This window comes from Hippocampus guttulatus, chromosome 7 (assembly GCF_054856545.1).
Source record: "Hippocampus guttulatus isolate MCC_2025c chromosome 7, RoL_Hgut_1.0, whole genome shotgun sequence".
Lineage (NCBI taxonomy): Eukaryota > Metazoa > Chordata > Actinopteri > Syngnathiformes > Syngnathidae > Hippocampus > Hippocampus guttulatus.
The window spans coordinates 6,950,071-6,962,232 of NC_141267.1; the positions used below are offsets into that span (position 1 = coordinate 6,950,071).

A 12,162-nucleotide genomic window follows, 5' to 3' on the forward strand; every position below is an offset into this window, starting at 1 on the left:
CAAGAAAAAAAGGGTAAGGAAAAAAACTGTGATGTACTCTGGGAGGAGGCAGAGGATGAAGAAGAGGAACCTAGTGCTGCACCTCAAGATGAGGACGAGGAGGAAACCACAGCCACATGTTCTCATGGCGTAATAGCACCCCAAGAGGACAAAACCACAGCAGCACCTACGAAACAAGAAGCCACTGATGGACCACGAATGGAGAACATTTTTGCATCACCTGAGTATGATTTTAAAGTAACTGGAGTGACTCGAACGAGTATGACACCTGCATCGCTCGCCACTCCGTTCACACAAACGTTTAAGAACTTTCCCTCCAAAGACCACTATTTTCAGCAACAAATAGAGCAACGGAAACGAGACTTAGATTTCAAGCTTCAACAACGCAGGGCCTCCAATATGCGGCAGATGATTATGGAGCAGGTTGCATCGAATCAGGCACAAAAGGAATTGGAGCGACAGAAAAAACTGTCTGAATTGAGCTTGTTAAACAAAGTGCCACCTGCTACCAAGAGCACGGAGGATGTCCAAACCAGTGGTGGCCAATCTGGTGAACATAATCATGCAACAGATAGAGAGCTTGCACACCACAAAGTAACAGTGGAGGAAAAACACAGCGAGGTGGAACGCCACCGGAGAACAAAAGATAAAGATAATGAAAGTTGCACAAGTAACCCACAAACAAGGCACAAAGCCAAAGACAAAGAAAAGACCAAAAAACAGTCGAAAGGGGGATGGTTTAAGAATTGTTGCAAGAAAAATACAAAAAACGAATCATCATCCTTGTGAAAAATGTATCTCTATCTCAGCGCTAGTGGTACTTTATTTGCCCTGGAATGAAATACACATTGGGCATTTACTATTGATGTATTGTAGGACAATAATAATCAACCAACATTGATTTTCAATGTACGACATCAACCATTACAAGCAACTTACAGGAGAATTCATTCACAGTGGCTTGTACATTTGAAGATACTGCTTAACAAACCTGTGCACAGCACCCAAATTATGACTGTCCCTCACAGTCACAATGAAGTCAATAGTAAAACGTTCTACTTTAATTTTGTAAGTACTGTAGTGCTTTTGTGCACGTGTGAACACTAGTACAAGCGAGGTAGTGAGCAAGAGCTACATGTCTGAAGTGTTGCCAACCTCACCGTGTTTCCACTGTATTTCGCATCTTTTCCGAACTCCCCAAGCAACTTTTTCTGGGGAAAAAAAAAGGCAAGCAAAAATAACGGCAGTGGTCCTTATGTTAGCAACATTCTTAATTCCTGGACGGGGATAGGGAGAGGGCCAGGAGGCCTGACATTACAGTACTCTACGCAAAGATAAATATGCAGTACAAATCCATACAGGATGTATTATAAGTCATCATTGTATTATTATACATTGCTCTCAATAAAATACTTAACACTTTTCAATTTATTTGAGAGTCCTGATTAGGAACGACTAATATGTGTTGGCGGTTAATGCACAAACTCACTATTCTCATTTTAAAAGTGTGAACATGTAATTTGATTTTTTAATGACTCTTTATAATTTTGTTTAAAATGTGTATTTGCAGTGGCCCGGTGTTCCAGTGGCTAGCGCATTGACCTCACAGTGCAGAGGTACCGTGTTCAATTCCAGCTCTGGGCTTCCTGCGTGGAGTTTGCATTTTCTCCCCGGGCCTGCATATGTGTTTTCTCCAGGTATTCTGGTTTCCTCCCACTTTCCAAAAACATGCATGGCAGGCTGATTGAACACTCTAAATTGTCCTGTGGTGTGAGTGTGAGCACTGGTGCTTGTTTGTCTGTGTGTGCCCTGCGATTGGCTGGGAACCGATTACATTTTTATTTGTGTCATTGTTTTCAATGTTTTCATCGTCATCACAAAATCTATAAAACTCGTTGCGTCATTCTCTCCTTTTGGAATATGTGAAAAAGAAGGCATTGATGTTGAGCAGAAAGTTTTCCACAGCAACAGTGGGATCGTCAAGAGCCTGCCTCACTGTGTTGTGCACAATGTGCAATGTTCAGTGCAGTTTCCTTGGAGGAGATCGTCTTTTTTCTTCAAGTTAGTAAAGAAAGAGTCATGAATTCCATAATTCACATGTGTATTGTCTTAATTATACACTGACTTGTCAAATAATAAACCAACTTTGTCCAGAGACTCATCTATGTGAGCTAGAATCCCAGCAGGGGACTCATCTGTATTCTCAATGAAATCGAGCATTTTGTTTGTGGCCTGGCTGAACGAAGTATTGAACTACAAGGGGAAATGTCTTCCTGTTGCCTTTATTTGATGTCTGTATAGAGAATAGAAGTGTTTTATCTTATTGAATGACCCTTCTCGGGTGGATGCACAGGGACACGGGCCCTCTGCATGCCCCTTGCAGCGCTGTCGTGAATGGAAGAATAATTAACTATTCTTCTTTTAGGTGGCAAAAGGTGCAATAAACCTACGTACATGTATTGACATGTTGCCATTCATACAACAAAATAAATTATGGCTGCTTGCAAATATATTTTCGTGCAGGAGGCCTAAGTCACACCAATTCCATTAAAGTAAATAGAGACGAGATAATTATTTCAGTATTTTTTTGCCCCAGTATTTATACTTTTTGACATTGGTGGTAAAATTTTAAAACGGATGTTTTGGCTCAATGAAGTTTTGGGAAACATTGGTGAAGGTGAAGGAGTGTCTCAGATGCCTAGTTCAGTGATGTTGATGTAGTTGGTGTCATAATCCAGGTGGGGGTGCCGTCGCTTGCTAATTAGGATTGTCTACAGTTGAATTTGAAAGTAGCAGTGAATAGCGGTCACGACAAATAGCATTCACTGCAAAGCATAGTATGCGGGAGTGGTATCAAACTGAAGCTAATGATATTCACAGACTTTGGCCCGCGTTGTAAATTGGCAATATTCTTAGTTACAGCAAGAGAAGCCACCATTAAATGACAAACGCTATCTAATATCTGCAGCTGAGCCAAGGCGTGGCTTCATATGGAATTAATCAACCAATAGGATACTAGTGTTCACTCTTAAACACTCCTTTTTACGGTTGCTATGCCTACTTTCACGGTTCTCTCTGAATGACGGGCTTGGTAGCCAATCGTCTTTGTGCAGGTTGGAACCGGGAGTGTACTCTGGAAAGCGTCGCTCATTTCTACTACAGTGAGCAGACCACTGGAGCCACATACAAGACTGTCGGATGGACGCTACTCAAACACCGGGGGAGGACAATGCAATATAAATGTCTTCACAGAAGTCTGCACAGGTCATAAATCACCTTTTATTTCAATTTACGTTTATTCAACCACCGTTATGAACGCATGTTTATTTGTGAAGGCGTCGCACGGGTTGTTCGAACCATGTATGTGACAGCCCTCCCGTTGGCGCAGTTGTTTGACTCAAGCTAACGCAACAAAGGTGCAGTTCACCTGAAGAAACTTGAATATTAGTTCCAAAATGTATGTTAATGTGGAACCACGTTTAAAAGCTTTGTTATATTTACCGTCATAGAAACGTATTTTCTTTGAGGTGTACAGGTATTCAAAGTGTATTCAAAGTTCGCATTAATTTGATCAGTAAATTGAATGTATTGATTAAAATGAATGCCAAGTTTTAGCTTAAGTCAGTACTCAGTGTGAATTGTGTTGTCAACAGATTTTATAGACTATTTGTTTCAGCCATTTTAAATATCTCATGATACGAATTCCTAAATTTGCACAGTTAAATACTTGCAAAAGTGGCAGCGTAACTACATGTACGCAAACACGCTATCTCTTCATTTCGCTTCTGTGATGTCTTGTAAATTCTTAGTCTATCATCACAGGTGCCATCCATGGCATTGGACAAATAGTTTTACGTTCAGTAAGATCTCTTGAACACATTGCTACTTGCAAATACTAGTCAAAAGATTAAAACTCAGTAGCATTTGGTTTCTGGTTTGTTGGTCTCCAGTCGCACTTCATTGTTTGATAGATGTTCCAATAAGTTTATTGAAATTTTCCATTCTCACTATTCTCAAGATCAATTGGATTACATTGTTTCAAAACACACTATGTATGTATGGATGAATGGCTGCATTTATAGCCGCAATTTTCACATTTTCAAGATCCACAAATATAGTTGAGATTTTCACGTGTTTTGCAGATCCACAAATATACGCTTGATTTTCACATATGTTGTTGATTTTAATTTTGTGTGTGTGCATTTACCATGACTTACTGCTTGTAAAGATTCAATTCTGCTTGTAAAGTGTTGAATGCTGTTGTGAAAGCGCCATATAAATCAGCATGTATTGTATTGTAATGTGCGTTTGTGGATCTGCGGACATGCACGTTTATTTTTGAGACAAACGACACATGCCATTAAAAGGTATTCTCACGCACAGGTTTCGGGTATTCATATGTGTGGAAAGGCCGTATTTCCTCCAGCCACTAAGAGGCAGTGTTGCAGTCTCCCGAGAACGAGCTATGTCCCATTTTTCATCTAAAAATTGGAAAACGAAAAATGTAAAATGAGCCATGATCTAATTTTCTATTATGTGTTTATTTAACACAAGTCGGGCAACAAAAAAATGACCGTAATTTGTTCCCCTCAATCTTCTGCTGCTGCTACCTCAAAATCTTCTATGTCGCTGTGGCCGCAGACAAAGACAAAATAAGTGAACAAATGAAGAGAGAAGAGAAAAAAAGGGATTGGACATGCAGAGTTTTCACCAGCCTCTATATACGACATATTCTTTATATAAATGTGGGTGAGGTGACCATCGAGAATTTTGGAAAAAAATCTGTTAATTTTCCTGAACGGACGATCTATTTCCAGGACGGTTCTGGCAATCATGCTGCCAATGAGATTTTACACTCCCCAAAGGCTTAAATAATGAACTACAAATCTTTTGATGCCGTGGCGTGAATATAAATTATGAAATGGATGAATTTTTTTTCCATGTTCAATTTGTGTTTAAAAATGTGCAAAATTTAGTTTTTAATCTTATCAAAAGCATTCTAATTTGTACCTTTATAGTATTTTGTTCAACTAATACAGAAAGAATGCTGTCAGCAATTACTGTGTATTTCTCTGCTTTTTACTGATGTTTTAATTTTTTTCTGTAGTATCGTTTTCTGTTTTTTTTGTCCTTTTTTAAAGTTATACAAAATAATTGGTCTGCTTTTTCAGCCGCTGCTTGTCGCAAACAAAGTTCTTGTTGCAGCAAAATATTCTTCAAATATATCTTGTTACTGTACTTTCCATCTTAATATAATGTGAAACTACACTATGCCAATTTCAATCACTATACTTCAGCAAATATGATCATGCCATACATGCTGTCAAAAGGGTGCGACAAAATCTATGCTTGTGCGACCAACTGAAATATTGGTCGCACCACTTTTACCAGTGCAAAAGTGTAGAGCCCATTCACGTCCTTTTTTTTCTCCCACTGTTGTCCTGCTACTTTTATTCCTTCCTTTTACAATCTGAATCCGAGTGGATCTCTTGTTATATAGTCAGCTAAACAGTTTAAACTCGTAACTATTGCTAGTAAGAGACTGGGGCAAGCACAAAAAATGAGGAGAAATGATGACTGAGGAGAACTCCGAAGCTGGGAGAAAGTCAGAACATGCCAAATTAAAATTACCGACAGACGTTGCAGCCAATTGTGTGAACAGAGCAACGGTAACACTTGCAGGAAAATGAGAGAGGCAGGTGAATAATCCCCCCCGCCCCCCCGTTTTGCATTTAGGTTTGAATGGATGAGTTTATTGACACCTAGTAAATTGTTCTAAACAGGCAAAGAGCAAGAATATGCACATGGTTACAGCCATGCATAATACGTATAGTTTGACCTTACATATTGAATTTAAGGATTTCTTTGATCTTGTTTCTCTCCTTCTGAATGATTGGCTCCACATCAACTGGCCATGATGTGTTAATCATATATTAACTTAATTTTCATATGGAAAATTAATCTGCCCCGCATTGCCATAACTCAGTGGCAGGGAAGCATCAAGCCCCAAAGAGCGAATTGAATTTGTTCCACACAACACAAGCAAAGCAATCAAGTTCAAGGGCCGCAGCACATTGAGCACCATGAGCGAGCTGCACGATTGCAAACACACCTACCGACATGCTGCAACGGAAAAATTGTGAACCTTTGTGTTTGTATCAGGAAACAAAGTCTTGAGGCCATGCCTGCGTTGTCCTCCCCTCAACCCTGAACTGGATCAACAGTATACATAATGGATGTGTGGATGAATATACTGTATTGTGTTGAATTCGTCTACGAAGAAGTAGATTGCCCTGGCCACTGTTGAGATATTTTAGTAGTAAAAAGAGAGGAAAAGGGATAGAATTAAAGGACAGTGTGTGTGTGTGTGTGGCAATTTGAGAGGCAGAGACTGCGGCAGCAGAGACTCTCTATGCTTTGCTTTTCAGCCTCAGGTACATATGAAATCATGTAGCTCTGTATTATTTTAAAATAGAATGTACGTATATGTACCACATAGGTTGTATTAACTGGCTGGATCTTACTTCATATCCAGGAACGTCATGTTTGTTGTTAAAAACCTGATTTGTGGCAGTTTTGATTGGCAATTACAGCTGAAATGATTAAATGTCATTAATTTGCAATTCAAATTTCAAATTGCAGCAAAACTAGTTGCCGATTTTCAGCTATTCAATCAAATTAGTAACAAAACCTTGCACACTGCGCCACAGTTCGGTCGTACATGTCTGTTATTTTATTGTATTATAATTATAGTGTTCTTTTACTATATCCTCCCTCCGTTATCAAAGGGTGCAATAAATATATTTATGTGTTCCCCCACTTCAGCGATTACCGGTAATCTGGCACTGCCTCTTTTCAGAACAACTCCCCCCTTTTTCCTCTTGATGTCCATGCGGAGGTGGGCATTTTGTAGAGCTGGAAGAAAGTTTTGTTTTCATTTACAGGTTTATGTATTTTAGTACATTGCTGTGCCTTATAATTTATGTAGGGGCACACTGTATCACTCTAATTAATGCGATGACATTGTTTTCTGCTGTTTTCGTCAGGTATGTTGTGTTATGTGGGGCCCTTTTTCTATTGATGTCCATGGGGAGAGGCACACTGTACAGTATCACTAATTGAGGGGATGATATTGTTTTCTGCTATTTTCGTCAGGCTTTGTGATTGGGACAGTTAAACACAGCCAATCCAGGAAATCCTGTTGGCCGGCGTCAATATTCTTCAACACAATGCGGTCGGACGCTACCGATTACATAGACATCCCGTTTAGTGCATAGTCTTGCTAAGAAATACTGTTTCAGCCTTCATGAAAGACCATGACCTGTGCTCGAGGCTGTGAATGTGTACAGCCAAGGTGCCTCTCTTCCACAGATGGAAGGATCCTGGGGCACTCTGGTTCTGGCTCGCTTTCTGGGTTAGTAGTTCATTTACTGCCTCGCTGTGTACGATGATCAACTCATATTTATTTTTTAAACAAACAAACAAAAATAACTATACAGAGCTTAAGTTAAGTGGTAATTGCCTTCAGGTCTTCTTTTTGTTTATTTATTTTATTTAATAAATGGTTACTGGCTTTTAACTAAGGATGGATTTCATATTTTGTGGTTTGTTTATTTTTAAATCATTCACAATTCTTCTGTAGTAACATCACTTAATGTTTGTAGGGTATTAGTTAGGTGTCCATATTAGTAATATATTTTTTGTGTTAATGTACACTGCACACTAATCATCCTATAAGTCTCATTTTCACAAAACGTATTCCAAAAAAAAAAAAACGGGTAAATCTTTAACCTACGGTGGCGCGTGACCTGCGTCACTGGAAGTTGTTAGCGCTCAGCAGTCTGCAATTGCAGCTTGTGATCAGAGCTGTTGCGCTATATCTTTTATTGTTATCATTATTCTCATTCAGAGTTTGTTTCGTGTACAATTCAATGAGGGCACGGGCAAAGAATTGGAATCTGAAGGGCAGAGAGAAGCATTTTAAAATGGTAAGCGTGAGCTACAATAGTTAATAGGCTGCCAAAATGCATCGCATGCCTCCTTCTCAGGCTGTTGCTCATCACGGCGTGCGTGTGTATGTGCGTGTGCGGTAACTGGTCCATCGCAGGAGGTTGGTTGATTGAAAAGTCGATCTTCGGTCCAAAAAGTTTGGGCACCCCTGGACTCTATACCATAGGTGTCAAAATAATAATAATAATAATAATAATAATACATCACATTTGTAAGCGCCTTTCATAACACTCAAGGACACTGTACAACCAAGAGCAATAGTAAAACACAGATAAAATAATAAACAAAGAAAGAAAGATTTAAGGCGGGTAGGCAAGTCTGAATAGGTGGGTTTTGAGCTGGGTTTTGAGTATGGAAAGAGAGTCAATATTATGAATGTTGGGAGGAAGTGAGTTCCAGAGTTTGGGGGCAGAGCGACTGAAGGCTCTGCGCCCCATTGTACTGAGACGGGCAGAGGGTAGAAAAAGGTGGAGGGAGGATGAGGACCTGAGTGAGCGAGAGGGAATGGAGATTTGAAGAAGATCTGACAGATAGGGGGGCGCAAGGTTATGGATGGCTTTGAATGTATAGAGAAGTAATTTGAAGTTGATTCTAAGTTTGACAGGAAGCCAGTGGAGCTGTCGGAGGATGGGGGTGATATGATGGAAGGAGGGGGTTCTCGTGATGATCCGGGCTGCTGAATTCTGAACAAGTTGAAGTTTATGGAGGAATTTTTGATGGACACCGAAGAGGAGTGAGTTACAGTAGTCAATACGGGAAGTGACGAGACTGTGAACAAGGATACCAGTGGTGTGAGGAGTGAGTGAGGGACGGAGGCGGTTTATATTGCGAAGGTGGAAATGAGCGGACCGGGTAATGTTATTGATGTGGGAGTGAAAGGATAGTGAACTGTCAAGGATGACACCCAGACTCTTCACCTGGGGGGAAGGAGATATAGTGGCATTATCAATTATGAGGGAGAAACTGTCGGCTTTGTTTAGAGTGGATTTGGTACCGACGAGTAGGAGTTCAGTTTTATTGCTGTTTAGCTTGAGGAAATTATGGGTGAACCAAGATTTGATTTCTGAGAGACAGTGAGAGAGGGATGAGGGTGGGAGAGAAGCGTCGGGTTTGCTGGAGAGGTAGAGCTGGGTGTCATCCGCAAAGCAGTGAAAGTGTAAGCCAAATTTGCGGAAAATGTTTCCGAGCGGAAGGAGGTAGACAATGAAAAGGAGCGGACCTAGGACAGAACCCTGGGGAACACCAGAAGAGACGGGGAGGGATTGTGAAGTAAAAGAATCAAGTTGAATGAACTGAGAGCGGCCAGTGAGATATGAGTGGAACCAACGTAGAGGGGTGTTGGTGATGCCTATGGTAGAGAGTCTGTTGAGGAGGATGGGGTGAGAGATTGTGTCGAAGGCTGCACTCAGGTCAAGGAGGATGAGGATGGAGATTAGGCCAGAGTCTGCTGCCATGAGAAGATCGTTTGTGATTTTTATGAGGGCTGTTTCAGTACTGTGACGGGGACGGAAGCCGGACTGGAATTGTTCATAAAGACTATTGTCGGTGAGGTGGGAGTGGAGCTGAGAGGCGACAGTTTTCTCCAGAATTTTCGAAATGAAGGGAAGATGGGAAATGGGGCGTAGGTTATTGAAGTCATTGGGATCTGAACCGGGTTTTTTCAGGATTGGGGTGACAGCTGCAGTTTTGAAGAGCACAGGAACAATTCCAGTCGACAGAGAGGAATGGATAATGGCTGAGATGAAGGGAAGCAGAGAGGGTAGGCAGGATTTGACCAGAACTGTGGGGAGGGGATCGAGCTGACGTCTTGGATTTAATGACGAGGTCTGAAATTAATGAGAGATGGGGGAGTTCAAAAGAAGAGAACAGTTTGCAAGGGGTGAGAAGGTCAGAGGAGGGGAAAGGTACAGAGGATTCTGTTGGATTCTGTTGATTTTTTTGTTGAAAAAGAGGAGAAGTGCGTTGCAGGTGTCACGAGAATAAAAGTGAGGTGGTAGGGAGTCAGGGGGTTGAGTGATTCTGTTCCAAAGGGAAAAGAGAGTCTTAGTATTTCCAGCATTGGAGCAGATGAGTCCAGAGTAGTAATGTGATTTTGCTTGAGAGATGGAATCCTTGTAGAGGGATAGTTGAGCTGCATAGATGTCCTTGTGAGCAGTGAGGCCGGTTTTCCTATAAAGTCTCTCAAGCTGCCGGGTTTGGGATTTCAAGGAACGGAGATGAGGGGTGAACCAAGGGGCAGACCGAGTAAAAAGGACAGAGCGGGACTTGACAGGGGCGAGCGTATTGAGGATGCTGATGAGACCAGAGTTATATTGGACAACCAAATCATCAGGAGTGGAATCAATGTCCAGAGTCAGGGTGGTCAGCCATGCAGTGAGAGAGTCAATGTTAATGTCTTTAATATTACGGTAAACGATGGTCCGGGGTGATTTGGCAGTTGAGAGCTGGAGTGTAATGTTGAATGAGATAAGGAAGTGGTCCGTTATTGGAAGTTCATCAGCAGTACAGTTGGAGGGGGAAATACCAGAGCAGCAGATCAGATCCAGGGTGTGACCTTTGATGTGTGTGGGAAAATCTACAAATTGATCAAAACCAAAACTGTTAATTGAAGAAGTGAAGTCAATGGTGAGAGGAAGAGCAGTGTTGTCCATATGTATATTAAAATCTCCCAGGATTATTACATTTGGTGACAGAGAGGAGAGATGGGTGAGGACAGCAGACACTTCATTTAAGAAGTCGCGGTGGGGTTTGGGGGAGCGGTACACTGTGGCAATAATCGTGGGAATGGATCCGGATATTTGACAGGCAAGGCATTCAAAGGAGGAAAGTGGAGGGAGAGAAACCGGAAGTACTTTCCACTTCTCGCGGTAAACTATCGCGAGACCTCCTCCGCGACCAGAATCGCGGGGCTTGGAAATGTAAACAAATCCCGGGGGAGTGGAATCGTTCAGCTGTGAGAAGTCCCCGGGAGTTTGCCAGGTTTCATTTAAGCAAAGAATGTCAATCTTACGGTCCGTGAGGATATCTTGAATGAGATTACCCTTCCCAGTAAGCGAACGGATGTTAAGTAGCCCGAAGTTGACGGCGGCAGTCTCGCTGCTGCGGGGACCGTTAGCCGACCTAGCCAAGGTCAGGTCCTGGAGGGCAGTTGTCCTGCATGTTGCAACACCATCTGTGAAACTATAAGGGGGGTGGGAATGGTGCGGTGTCCTTTTTGTAGATTAAAATGGGGTGGACATGAACGAGAGTGTGTGTGTGTGTGTGCGTGTGCGTGCGCGTGCGCGTGGGATGTGCTGACAGAGTGAGAGCTATGCACAATTGCTCACGTGTGCAGCTTTGATGGAACATTGAACAACACACCCCTCGCAGTCAACTTGGGAGCAGTCCATGTTTGGCCACTCCTGTTTTAGGGGAAGTGATTACGTTTGAAACATCAAGGTAAATTTGACATGTAGATTTAGGATTATCCGCCTGTAAAAGGTTATTGGTGAATATTTTTCTTACCGAAATGGGTCAGCCAATTGGAGAAATGGTTCCCTAACTAGCGTAGAGTCGAAAGGGTCGAGGAGATATGAAGTACTATTTTACTGACATTTGGAGGCGGTTTTTTGATAACTAGGCATTTTTTTTCTTTCCTGCATATACAAAAAACCCAACAAGCACTTTCTCTGGAACTCATTAACATTTGAAAATTCTCAGTGCACAGTATTCAGGTTGAACAACCCATTCCAACCACGTTCACCATTTTGACAGACTTATTTTGGGAAATCTTATCATGTTGTTGCTTTCAGTATCAGTGTAATGAATGTCTACTTCTTGAATCGCTCTCTTTTTGATATCCTGTCGTTTCCACATCTATAGGTTAACTAGTGCTGATGTAAAATAGTTTTGTGCTATAATATCACAGGCCTTTTTTAAGCAAAAAATGTGATGTAATTTGAGTCATTAAATATTGTAAATGGCTACTAGTGGAATCATGGTCTTAATTCACTGAGGGGTTGTGCGGACATCCTTGTTAGTTTGTGAAGTGCTTTCTGTGGCAGACTAATGTATGCTCATGCAAGCTATGGCTGCCTGGCACATGGTCACAGACTGCAGTAGTGCTGCATTGACAAAACTACATTCAGGTTCTGACAATGGGGATATTGCCTG

General features: G+C 41.6%; 1 protein-coding gene across 1 annotated transcript in view; it reads left to right on the forward strand.

The window, feature by feature from the left end:
• The first annotated feature begins 3,121 nt into the window (after window positions 1-3,121).
• The window catches only part of fcho1 (FCH and mu domain containing endocytic adaptor 1), a 40,452-nt gene continuing 31,411 nt past the window's right edge, over window positions 3,122-12,162 (forward strand). The window contains exon 1 of the mRNA XM_086116007.1: window positions 3,122-3,264. The gene's annotated coding sequence lies outside the window, so the exon portion shown is untranslated. The remainder of the gene's footprint in view (window positions 3,265-12,162) is intronic.